The 12,914-nt window shown below is 41.1% G+C and overlaps 2 non-coding genes across 2 annotated transcripts; one reads left to right on the top strand and one right to left on the bottom strand.

Moving 5' to 3' along the window:
* Window positions 1-1,090: 1,090 nt before the first annotated feature.
* Window positions 1,091-1,197, bottom strand: LOC147924341 (small nucleolar RNA R71). The gene has a single exon (XR_015587914.1). It is a non-coding gene; the product is annotated as a small nucleolar RNA R71 (small nucleolar RNA).
* An 8,626-nt stretch (window positions 1,198-9,823) lies between these two features.
* Window positions 9,824-9,930, top strand: LOC147924340 (small nucleolar RNA R71). Its single transcript, XR_015587851.1, has one exon. It is a non-coding gene; the product is annotated as a small nucleolar RNA R71 (small nucleolar RNA).
* The last annotated feature ends 2,984 nt before the right edge of the window (window positions 9,931-12,914 follow it).

Here is a 12,914-nt window from a genome sequence, read left to right as displayed (position 1 = left end):
CCATTTACATTCAGCATCTAGTTCTAGTAGCTTTTACTTTCTGCACTTTACATTTCATAATAGGATTGTTAGTGACAAACGTCCTTTACATACTTGGCTTAACTTAGGCTCATATACACATCTTGATTGTTCACAAACTCTCAGATTGGATTGGCACCTCTTGTACTACAATTGCATAAGGGGAATTGAAACACCCTGCCATCCATTCATCTCATCTTTCATCATTCCATACATTCATCATCACCTCACCCATACAAAACTTGTGTTTCAATTTGGCGTCGTTGCCCATTTGAGAGTGTTTTTGTGACATTTAGGATCATTATTAGTCTAAGATTAAGTTCGTTTATCCACTTGTGAAGTTGCTGAACTCGAATCTTCTTTTGCTTGGCTGTCTTGAGTTTCAGGTACCCACTCGACCATCCACTCGACCACCACTCGATCGAGTCGTGATCGAGTACTTGATCTAGTCAGACAGCGTATCTAAATAGACACCACTTCCCAGTCGACTCGACCACCCACTCGAGCCTGCGCTCGATCGTGTTCCTGTTCGAGTCTGTACTCGTGTTTGTTGATGCACACAAGGTCAAAGGGGAAAGACAATCTTCAGAGGCCTATTGACAACATCCACATGCTACAAAAAGGTTTGAGACATAAGCAAAGAAGAGTAGTTAAGGAACAGCAAGAGGATCCAATCATCATGGAGAAACAAGATCCAGTTTCAAGACCAAGGAACATTGGTGCTTGAGATGCACCCAACACCCACAACCAGAGAGCTGGCATTGTGCCTCCCACAGTAGCAAACAATAACTTTGAAATCAAGAGTGGACTGATCTTCATGATCCAAGCCAACAAGTTCCATGGGTTGCCAGTAGAGGATCCTCTAAACCACCTTGATGAATTTGATAGAATCTGTGGTCTTACAAAGATTAATGGAGTGCGTGAGGATGAATTCAAGTTGAGGCTCTTCCCATTTTCACTTGGAGACAAGGCTCACCTTTGGGAGAAGACTCTTCCTACTGGAGCAATAACCACATGGGATGCTTGCAAGAAGGCTTTCTTGGCAAAATTCTTCTCCAATGCAAGGACTGCTAGATTGAGGAATGAAATCTCTGGGTTTGCTCAAAGAAACAATGAGAGCTTTTGTGAAGCTTGGGAGAGGTTTAAAGGATTTCAGACTCAGTGTTCTCACCATGGCTTCAGCAATGAGTCCCTCCTAAGCACTTTGTACAAAGGAGTGCTTCCCAAGATCAGAATGCTTCTTGATACAGCTTCTAATGGCAACTTCCTCAACAAGAATGTGGAAGAAGGATGGGAATTAGTTGAGAACCTTGCTCAGTCAGATGGCAATTACAATGAGGACTATGACAGAACCATAAGGTCCACCTCCACTGACCAAGAGGACAAATACAAGAAGGATTTGAAGATGGTCAATGAGAAGCTTGACAAGATCCTTCTTAGCCAACAAAAGTCCATCCACTTCATTGGTGAGGAAGAGGTTCAAGTTCAAGAGGGGTGAAACAAGGCTTGTATGGTGGGTGAATGATGATGATGATGAATGTATGCAATGGTGAGATATGAATGGAATGATGTATGGGTGTTTCAATTCCCCTTATGCTGTTGCAGTATAAGAGGTATCAATCCAAAATGAGTGTTTGTGAACAATTAAGATATGAATATGAATATAAGTCAAGCCAAATGTAAAGATTGTTTGTCACTAACAATCCTAAGATGAAAATGTAAAGATGTAGAAAGTAAACTACAAGAACTAAGAACTAAATGCAAATGAAACTGAATGATTGCAACAGTAATGATACTAGAACAGAAATAGAAACTACCACTAATGAACTAATGCAAGACAGGTAATGAACTGAAAACTAAATGAATGCAACTGGAATGAAACAGGACAATCACAAATCATAAACAAGAGTTCTGGGGATGAACTCGAGCAAGCACTCGACCGAGTGTAGGTCGAGTGGGAGGTCGAGTTGGTTAAATCCATAAAACAGAGCAACATAATAAAAACAGAGCAATGCAAATACGAATCAAACAACAAGCAAGCAACAGGATTAAGACTTTAAAATCAATAAACAAAGAAGGTCCTGAGGATGGATTCATGGGATGAACTAATCATTGTGGTTATCTAACTTGGTCAACAAATCTCAAGAAAACTTTGATCTAACCTCTAGACATATAAATCTAAGACAAGTTTCTTCCACTCTCATGGCAAGAAACAATCAAACCTATGCAATTCTAGACTTGTTCTCACACAGTAAAGAATCTACACAAGCAGGCATTAAGGAATACATCTCAAACAAACAAGACCTCTAATCTCTTAGCAAGCCTAATGGTAAGCTCTAGATCTAGCCTTATCTATGCTTCTTAAACATTGGTGTGATGCTAAGAAGCTTAAAATCAGATCCTACCCTCTCAGACACAGGATCAGCAATTTGAACATCTAGCCTAGAAGAGATCTACAACAATCAAGCTTGACCAAATCACGCAAACCACAAGATCAATCCATCCTAACCCATCCTCAAGATCCTAAGCAAACTACTCACAACAATACATGATGAACAAAGTCAAAAACCCAGAAAATATTGAGACTTGCATTATTAGAAAGATGAAACAAAGATCTTCAATATTGATGAAAGGATCAAACTCAAATTCTCAATATTAAGAAAGTTATGAAACCAACAATATTGAGGAATTTAGTCTTTTTCAAGTACAAGATCTACGAAAAATAAAAGTGCAAAAAGAATAATTCCCAAAAGGGTAAAAACTAGGTTTAGAGAATATCTAAAAAGCTGGACTCTTTTGGTGGCTGCAGGTACAAGGCTTTATATAGGAGAGGAGGTGGAAGCCCTAAAAATACAAAAAGTCAAAGTAGTCAACGGCTCGGTCAACTCGACCAGTGCTCGGTCGAGTGGCTGGTCGAGCTGGCTTCTCTCGTGCATCCTCCACTCGGTCGAGTCCTCCTCAGCATACGGTCGAGTGTCTGGTCGAGTGTGCGGTCAAGTTGGACTCTGGACCTTGGTTCTTCAGCCTTAACTCCCTTGTTTCCTCCTCATGATTGCTTCACATCTCTTCTCCATTGCTTCCATGCTCCTTAAGCTCCAAAATCACCTATTTATGCATGAAAAGATGCAAATGCAATGAAACTAAACTCTAATGCATGATTGGTCCTAAAGCTATGCAATAATGGTTAAAATGGATAGCAAAAGATGCAAAAGATGTGAATAAACTAAGGGAAAATAAGGTAAAATATATGAACATCAACACCCCCAAACTTAGTCTTTGCTTGCCCTCAAGCAAATAACCAAGACATAAGAAGGTGAGTGAAGTTTGAAAGTGGGATCTCAGCTCCTAATGCTTGCAAATAGACCATCTAGAATCAATGTCCAAGTTACTAATACTATGATGCAAGTTGAATGAGCTGTACTTAAAGATTTTAGACAAGCATATCACAACCTTTACTGATTTGAGCCTTAGATGTCCACATGCATTCAAATCAACCATTTCCTTTAACATTCATTAATCAAGAACATGAATCAATTCTATGCAATGCTTAAACTCATTTGGCTTGGAGATAAAGGTTTTGAGACAATGATGGTCTCTTTTTAGAGTGGGGCTTGTCAATATCAAGGTTCTCTCATGAAAATGGATTGAGCTTTAGAAGAATGCTAAAGGTAAGAACACTTAGACACATACAAAAACAAAACCTTGTCTACCCAAAGGTACCCAAAGTGTTTATCCTAGCAATCTAAACCCAAATAATCCTAGTGCTACCCTTTAATTCTTCTTTTCTCTTTAACCTTTTTCTCTTTTGGTTTTCAAGTCTTACGAGATGTTTTCTTATTTGATCTTTCTAGTGGGATGGGGGATTCTTACTTATTTGCTATGGTTCTCTTTTCTTCTTATTCTTAAGACATATTAGCTTTTTGCTTAACTTTTCTTTTATTTCTTTTCCTTTCTTTAGCTAGAACCATCTTAAACAACATTTTACTTCCCATCCTTTCACTAGACTTTGCTAAAACACAATCTCCTCTTAAAGACTCTACCCCTTTTTTTTCTTTCTCTTTTCTTTCTTTTCTTTTCATAATAGCCAAGTCCCAAACCCAACAAGTGAACTACCTAGTCTTATCTAGTTTGAAAAATGCAAACTAGAACTACACAAGGTCTTACTCTTGTCAGTTCAAACCTAACACTTTCTACCAAGCTCAATCCCAAAAATAGGCCTCACACACTCAAGAATAAACAAGGCTTGAAAGAAGGTTTGGTTTAGGGGTAGGGGAACTGATCTTAATGAGGAAATCAGCTACTTGGATCAACAAGAGTGGTAAAAAGGAGAAAGATGATCCAAGTATGTATATGGTTTCCATGAGTTTAAAGCAATGCACACATTGATAATTATAAGTCAATATTAGGTTCTTATAAATAGGAAATGGTTTCAAATCTCAACATGCTTCAATTTAGACCAAATGCAATGCAAGAATTCAAGGCTTGGTTCAATCTTATGCTTCTAACTACTCAACTAGCATCAAAGTACTATTAACTTGAGCATTGATCCTAGTCTAGTGAATAAGCTAGCTAACAAGGCAAACTCATCATAGATCCCTAATGCAAATATTATACAATTCTACATGAAACATGCTAAACAAGATCCTAATATGCAATGCAAACTACATGAACACTCTTTTTTTATGAAGATTTGTTCAAAATTTTTCAAATTTTTATGGTTTTTCTATGCCTTAGATGCTTATGCAAGTGCTAACATGATGATGAAAAAAATTTGAAATAAGAACACAAAACACAATGTCAAATGCTATCTCAAATCCTCCCCCAAACTTAAATCACACAGTCCTCTGTGTGAAAAAAATTGGATTGAGGATTCAAGATCAAAAACAACAAAACACAATATGAAATGCAATGATATTTACAAGTGAAGGTGATAGTGGTACCTTAGGGGTTGTGGAAAAAGTTGTCCACATCCATCTGCATGCTGTCATAGGAGTAGTTGGGGTCTTGTTGGTGTCTTGGAGATGGACTTTGGGGCAGCTCGACGACGGCGATCGACCGTGACTCGGTCGAGTGCGTGTCCGAGTGGGGGGGTCGAGCTGGGCCGCAAGTGTCTAAATGTTGACCTTGCTGCTGGCAAAACTGCTGGTAGAGAGCTGGATCCATGTAGTATTGAGGTGGGATGGGAGGGTAAAATGGATAACCTGGATAAGCAGCTGGAGGTGGGAAGCCATAGGGTGATATGGGCTGGTACTCGGCCGAGTGCATTGGAGGTGCTCGGTCGAGTGGGTGCTCGAGTGACCCGGTCGAGTGCCTCGAAAATTGTTGTTCTCGGGTACTTGAGCTCCTCTTCCTCTGATTTGGCTCATACATTGAAGTCCTAGCTGGTTCCACAGGATTCGCAACCCTTGAAAGTGCTCTAGTTGAGCTACTTCTCCTTAAAGGGCTTGAATGGCTAGGAGATGAGTTTCCACTCTTCAGCTCAGCAATCTCCTTCTTTAAGCCTTTGATAGACTTAGCCATGTTGGTCACCTTCTTCTTCAGCTTATCAAACCTCTTCCCATGCCACTTACCCCATTTTTGCAAAAGAGTCAATCTCTTTGTATTCTCCCTCACTCCTCTACTATCCCTTGATGAGGGCTCATAGTCTTCAAAATAGAACTGCTCCTCTCCATCAGCTACTTGTGCATTACCAGCTTCCTCAACTCTAGGTTGAACCACTCCATCAAACCAATGCTCCTCAGCTGGCCAAAAGTCAATGTTGGCTCGTTCTTGAATGGTGGTGAGCTCTTGGTTAGGCAATATGAATTGCTTTTCCCAAGTGTTGGAAGCTCAAAGTTGAAGATGTGGTTCCCTTGATGCATCTCCTTGGCTAGGATGAGAGTAGAAGTGAGGTAGCTTGAGTCAATCCATCTTGGTGAGACCCTTTCTCCTCTAAGTGGAACTTTAGCTGCTTGAAGGATTGGAGTGATGATGCCTCCAATGGTAAGTGCTCCTCTTGACCCTTTGTTCTCCAACTTTCCTACCCAACTTCTCAATTGAATCATGTGGTCAATGAGCCCCATTCCTAGGTCAGTCTCCACTGTGCTCCCAAGGATGATGGTACCATTCCTTGCTTGGAAAAAGACTCCATTGAGAGCCAAGTCAATCATCTTTAGCTCTCCCTCATTGATGTTCCCAGTTTCCTTCCTTGCAAAGAAGGTGTTGGCAAGAGCTTTGTGGAAGTACCTTAGGACTGGGCTCCTTATCCTTGAGCTCTTGGAGTTGGAGGATGAGTAGAGCTTGTTGTCTCCAATGGTTTCCCACACAGCATACAACTCTTCTCTTGGAACCATCAAACTCCTATTGCTCCCAACCTCAAAACCAAACACATTGGCTATATTCTTCATTGAAAGCTCATGCTTCTTCCATTTGATAGTAAAGGAAATGTGACCAGCTCCAACCTCAGGATTCTTCCTTGCATATGTATGCAGCTTGACAGTGGCAAGGAACTTACAACTCTCTTCTTTGTAGCCCTCCATGCAAAGCCCCATAAACTTGGTGAGATTTCTCTTCTCAAAGAGACACTCCACATCCTCATCAATAGCAAGCTTCTCCATGGTCTCCTTGTGTGGATACCTAGTTCCCAAGAACTCCATCCTCATGAAAGCATCATAAAGCTGCCTCTTTGACAACCCACAAGACTAAGCTTCTCCATCATCCATCAATTCTTCTTCTTCACTTTCTTCCTCACTTTCACTTTCACTCTCTTCTTGCTCAACTTCAACAGCTGGTCTCTTCCCTTTGGCCTTGTGTCTCCTCATAAACTCATTGAGAGTAGGCTTCCTTTCCTCCTCACTCTCAGTCCTCTCAGGATCTTCCTCAACTGGCTCTCTCCTTGGACACGGCACCTGGCTCGACCGGCTGCTCGAACCGCCACTCGGTCGAGTGGTCGATCGAGTGGTCCGGAGAGTGGCTCTCCCAGCTTTACCTCTTGATTCAAGGTCAGCATCATGACGTTCCATGGAGCTTGCAGCTGTTTGCTGAGACTTCTTGGTTATCTTGGAAGACATTTTCAAAAGAAACTGAAGGAAATAGACTCAGACCTCAAAGTTAATAGGTTAGTGACCCAAAAACTTGAAAGAACAAAGCTTGAGCAAGAGATGAACTTTGAAAGAGATTTTAAAGCTTGAATTTTAAATGTTTTGAGCAAATGAGAGAGTGTGAGAGGTATAGGATCGTGCAAGGTCTATATAAAGAAGCTAAGGGGACAAGGAGACAAGGGTGGAGCGTCCATACCATTCAAATTTGAATTAGGAATCTTTGACTTGCTTTTGGCTGCCACTCGACCCTACACTCGACCAGCACGTGGTCGAGCACCTTGACCAAATTTGAAATTTTAAAATTTTTCTTTTTGTTCTTCCCTCCACTTGATTGTTCTAACGATTTGAAGATCAAATGGGCCTTAATTCTTCTCCAGCTCGGTCGAGTACCTCTCGTGGCCTGGTCGAGTACCTCTCGTGGCCTGGTCGAGTGGGCTTGCGAGTCTCCTTCTCCAAGTCCACATCTCTCCTTACCCAACTACATTTTCACCTAAAAGTCTATCCAACAAAACCATAAAAGAAAACACATCAAAACTACTAAGAAATTAAAGCATATTTACAAAGGATACCTTAGGGACTTCCTCCCTAGTGAGCTTGTTTAAAATCACTAAGCTTGACTTTGGTTTCCTTCTTAGACTTGATCTAGATACCAAGGAGGTGATGAAATCCTCCCTGGAACCTCTTGGTTACTGTGAAGTTGATCCTTGATAACCTCACCCTTAGCACACAAGCCATACTTCTTCTTGATTTTGAGCCTTGGTCTTGCTTTCTTCAAAGACCTCTTGTTCAGCTTAACTTGGAGATCCTCAACCATACTAGTCAGCTCTTGAACTGACCTCTTAAGCTTCTCCACAGAATCCTCTTGAAGTGGGAGCTCAGCCTTTGGAGTTACTTTATCACTTAAGCCTTCTTGACCACCTTTGTCCTTGATAGTAAAATGCTGGTCTTCAATGGTAGGAAGGTTGGTTGGATTATAGATGTTGAACTTCATAACTACATCTTCAGCAATGTTCAAGGTCACAAGACCTTCCTTGACATTAATAACTGCTCCAACAGTGGCTAAGAATGGCCTCCCAAGGATGATTGGATCTTCATGCTCCTTGTCCATTTCCAATACCACAAAATCTGTATGAACCCTTGCCTTTCCTATCTTGAGTGAGACATTCTCCAACCTTCCAATTACTTCTCTGTTTGTCCCATCAGCTAGGCAAACATGGAGGTTGGTGGATTTGAAATCAGTTCTCTCAAGCTTTTGAGCTATGGAGTATGGCATCACACTTGTTGAAGCTCCCAAATCACAAAGGAATTGATTGTAGTGGAGGTAACTGATTCTGCAAGGCAGATAGAATGGCCCTGGATCCTTAAGCTTAAGTGGGATGATCACTCCTCCAAGGTTCTCAAGATCCTTCTCATCTTGAGCTTGAGTCTTCTTCTTTGACAAATCAAGCAAAAAATCTCTATAGAGAAGATATGGTTCATACTGTTCCAAGGCAGGTCCTCTCTCCTCTTCTTGGTAAGCTATGATGATCTCTTGTATGGCTGACACTTGTTCTTTTTTCTCAACCAAAGCTTCTTCCTTCAAAACCCTTTCTTCCTCTAGTTGCTTAGCCAACATTTCTTTTCTCTCAATGATTTCCCTAAGCTCCTTAATTTTCTGTGCTTTGAAACGCCCATGGAATGGTAGTGGAGGCTTGTAGGCAGGAGGAATGTTCTTAGCAGGTTTAACAGCTCCTGATCCTCCAGCTTGATCGACCACTCGATCAGGCACTCTGTCGAGTGACTGCTCGAGTTCCTGGTCGAGTTTGCTTGCGAGCTCCTGTTGCTTTGCACAAACGTCACTTGGGGCTTCAGTAACTAATGAATTCCCCCAAACTTGGACTTCACTGTCCTCAGTGACTTCTTCCTCATGAATTTGAATGGCTTTGGCTGTGAACTCCCTTGGATTTTGAACAGCTTTTCCAGGGAGTTGGTTGGGTTTTGGAGCTGCAGTAGAGGCTATATTACTTTCCATATACTTCACCCTTGAATTAAGACCCTCAAACTTCATATTCAGATCATTGTATTGTGATGTGAGCCTTTGATTCAACTCAGCGAACTGCTTGGCTTCCTCAATCTTTCCTTGTGTTTGCCCAATCAACAATTGTTGCATCATTGCTCTTAAGTCTTGTTCTTGGCCTTGGTTAGTCTGAAACCCTGGTGGGGGACACAACTGAGGCTGGAACACTTGATGTTGTTGTTTGGGGATGTAGTTTTGTTGCTGTTGAGGCTGTTGAGGTGGATAGACTTCGTCTTGAGGATTAGCCACATTGGTACTCCTATAAGAGAGATTGTTGTTCTTGAAACCCCCTTTGTTGTAGCCCTTGAATCCTCCCTGATTTTGCATGTAGCACAACTCAGCAAACTAAGTCTCCCCCTCTTGAACTGGAACCTCTTCTTCACCAATGAAGTGAATAGACTTTTGTTGGCTAAGAAGGATCTTGTCAAGCTTCTCATTGACCATCTTCAAGTCCTTCTTGTACTTGTCCTCTTGATCAGTTGATGATGACCTTATGGTTCTGTCATAGTCCTCATTATAGTTGCCATCTGACTGAGCAAGATTCTCAACTAATTCCCAGCCTTCTTCCACATTCTTGTTGAGGAAGTTGCCATTAGAAGCAGTGTCAAGAAGCATCCTAATCTTCGGAAGCACTCCTCTATACAATGTGCTCAAGAGTGACTCATTGCTGAAGCCATGATGAGGACATTGAGTCTTAAATCCTTTGAACCTCTCCCATGCTTCACAAAAGCTTTCATTGTTTCTTTGAGCAAACCCAAAAATTTCATTCCTCAATCTAGCAGTCCTTGCATTGGAGAAGAATTTGGCTAAGAAAGCCTTCTTGCAAGCATCCCATGTGGTTATTGCTCCAGTAGGAAGAGTCTTCTCCCAAAGGTGTGCCTTATCTCCAAGTGAGAATGGGAAGAGCCTCAACTTGAATCCATCTTCACTCACTCCATTGATCTTTGTAAGACCACATATTCTGTCAAACTCATCAAGGTGATCTAGTGGATCCTCCATTGGCAACCCATGGAACTTGTTAGCTTGAATCATGGAGATCAATCCACTCTTGATCTCAAAGTTGTTGTTTGGCACTGTTGGAGGCACAATACCAGCCCTTTGGTTGTGGGTGTTGGGTGCATCTCCAGCACCAATGTGCCTAGGTCTCTGCTCATGGTTAGCTTGTTGCTCCATGATCACTGAAACCTCTTGCTGAACTTGAACTACCCTTCTTCTCCGATTTCCAAAACCCTTTTTCTTCCTATGGATGTTGTCAATAGGCCTTTGAAGATTGTCTTTCCCCTTAGACCTTGTGTGCATCAACAAACGCGAGTACAGACTCGAACAGGTTCACAATTGAGCTCAGGCTCGTCTAGGCTGTCAAGTCGACTGGGAAGTGGTGTCCAAACGTACACGGCTTCTGACTCGATCAAGTGCTCGATCACTGCTCGGTCGAGTGGTGGTCGAGTGACTGGTCGAGTTGTACCTGAAATGGAACTTCAACCCAGCAACAGAAGATTCAAGTGTATAAACGAACTTAATCTTAGACTAATATGGATCCTAAATGCCACAAAAACACACTCAAATGGGCAACGGAGCCAAATTGAAACAAGGCTTGTATGGTGGGTGAATGATGATGATGATGAATGTATGCAATGGTGAGATATGAATGGAATGATGGATGGGTGTTTCAATTCCCCTTATGCTGTTGCAGTATAAGAGGTATCAATCCTAAATGAGTGTTTGTGAACAATTAAAATATGAATATGAATCTAAGTCAAGCCAAATGTAAAGATTGTTTGTCACTAACAATCCGAAGATGAAAATGTAAAGATGTAGAAAGTAAACTACAAGAACTAAGAACTAAATGCAAATGAAACTGAATGATTGCAACAGTAATGATACTAGAACAAAAATAGAAACTACCACTAATGAACTAATGCAAGACAGGTAATGAACTGAAACTAAATGAATGCAACTGGAATGAAACAGGAATGAAACAGGACAATCACAAATCATAAACAAGAGTTCTGGGGATGAACTCGAGCAAGCACTCGACCGAGTGTAGGTCGAGTGGGAGGTCGAGTTGGTTAAATCCGGAAAACAGACAACACAATAAAAACAGAGCAATGCAAATACGAATCAAACAACAAGAAAGCAATAGGATTAAGACTTTAAAATCAATAAACAAAGCAGGTCCTGAGGATGGATTCATGTGATGAACTAATCATTGTGGTTATCTAACTTGGTCAACAAATCTCAAGCAAACTTTGAGCTAACCTCTAGACATATAAATCTAAGACAAGTTTCTTCCACTCTCATGGCAAGAAACAATCAAACCTATGCAATTCTAGACTTGTTCTCAGACAGTAAAGAATCTACACAAGCAGGCATTAAGCAATACATCTCAAACCAAACAAGACCTCTAATCTCTTAGCAAGCCTAATGGTAAGCTCTAGATCTAGCCTTATCTATGCTTCTTAAACATTGTTGTGATGCTAAGAAGCTTGAAATCAGATTCTACACTCTCAGATACAGGATCAGCAATAAGAACATCTAGCCTAGAAGAGATCTACAACAATCAAGCTTGACCAAATCACACAAACCACAAGATCAATCCATCCTAACCCATCCTCAAGATCCTAAGCAAACTACTCACAACAATACATGATGAACAAAGTCAAAAACCCAGAAAATATTGAAACTTGCATTATTAGAAAGATGAAACAAAGATCTTCAATATTGATGAAAGGATCAAACTCAAATTCTCAATATTAAGAAAGTTATGAAACCAACAATATTGAGGAATTTAGTCTTTTTCAAGTACAAGATCTAAGAAAAATAAAAGTGCAAAAAGAATAATTCCCAAAAGGTTAAAAACTAGGTTTAGAGAATATCTAAAAAGCTGGATTCTTTTGGTGGCTGCAGGTACAAGGCTTTATATAGGAGAGGAGGTGGAAGCCCTAAAAATACAAAAAGTCAAAGTAGTCAACGGCTCGGTCAACTCGACCAGTGCTCGGTCGAGTGGCTGGTCGAGCTGGCTTCTCTCGTGCATCCTCCACTCGGTCGAGTCCTCCTCAGCACACGGTCGAGTGTCTGGTCGAGTGTGCGGTTGAGTTGGACTCTGGACCTTGGTTCTTTAGCCTTAACTCCCTTGTTTCCTCCTCATGATTGCTTCACATCTCTTCTCTATTGCTTCCATGCTCCTTAAGCTCCAAAATCACCTGTTTATGCATGAAAAGATGCAAATGCAATGCAACTAAACTCTAATGCATGATTGGTCCTAAAGCTATGCAATAATGGTTAAAATGGATAGCAAAAGATGCAAAAGATGTGAATAAACTAAGGGAAAACAAGGTAAAATATATGAACATCAAGGGGGAGAATGAATTTGCTGAGCTCTGTTATATGCAAAACCAGGGTGGATTCAAAGGCTACAACCAAGGAGGGTTCAAGAACAACAACCTTTCCTATAGAAGCACCAATGTGGCCAATCCACAAGACCAAGTGTATCCACCACAACAGCCTCAACATCAACAAAACTATGTTCCCAAACAACAACATCAAGTGTTCCAGCCTCAGTTGTGTCCTCCACCAGGGTTTCAGACTAACCAAGGCCAAGAACAAGACTTAAGAGCCATGGTGCAACAGTTATTGATTGGGCAAACACAAGGAAAGATTGAGGAGGCTAAACTGTTTGCTGAGTTGAATCAAAGGCTCACATCCCAGTATAATGACCTGAACATGAAGTTTAAAGGTCTCAACTCTAGAGTGAAGTTCAT

Source organism: Camelina sativa, chromosome 17 (genome assembly GCF_030686135.1).
Source record: "Camelina sativa cultivar CO46 ecotype springtype chromosome 17, ASM3068613v1".
Classification (NCBI taxonomy): domain Eukaryota; kingdom Viridiplantae; phylum Streptophyta; class Magnoliopsida; order Brassicales; family Brassicaceae; genus Camelina; species Camelina sativa.
This window is presented reverse-complemented; position numbering and strand designations above follow the sequence as displayed.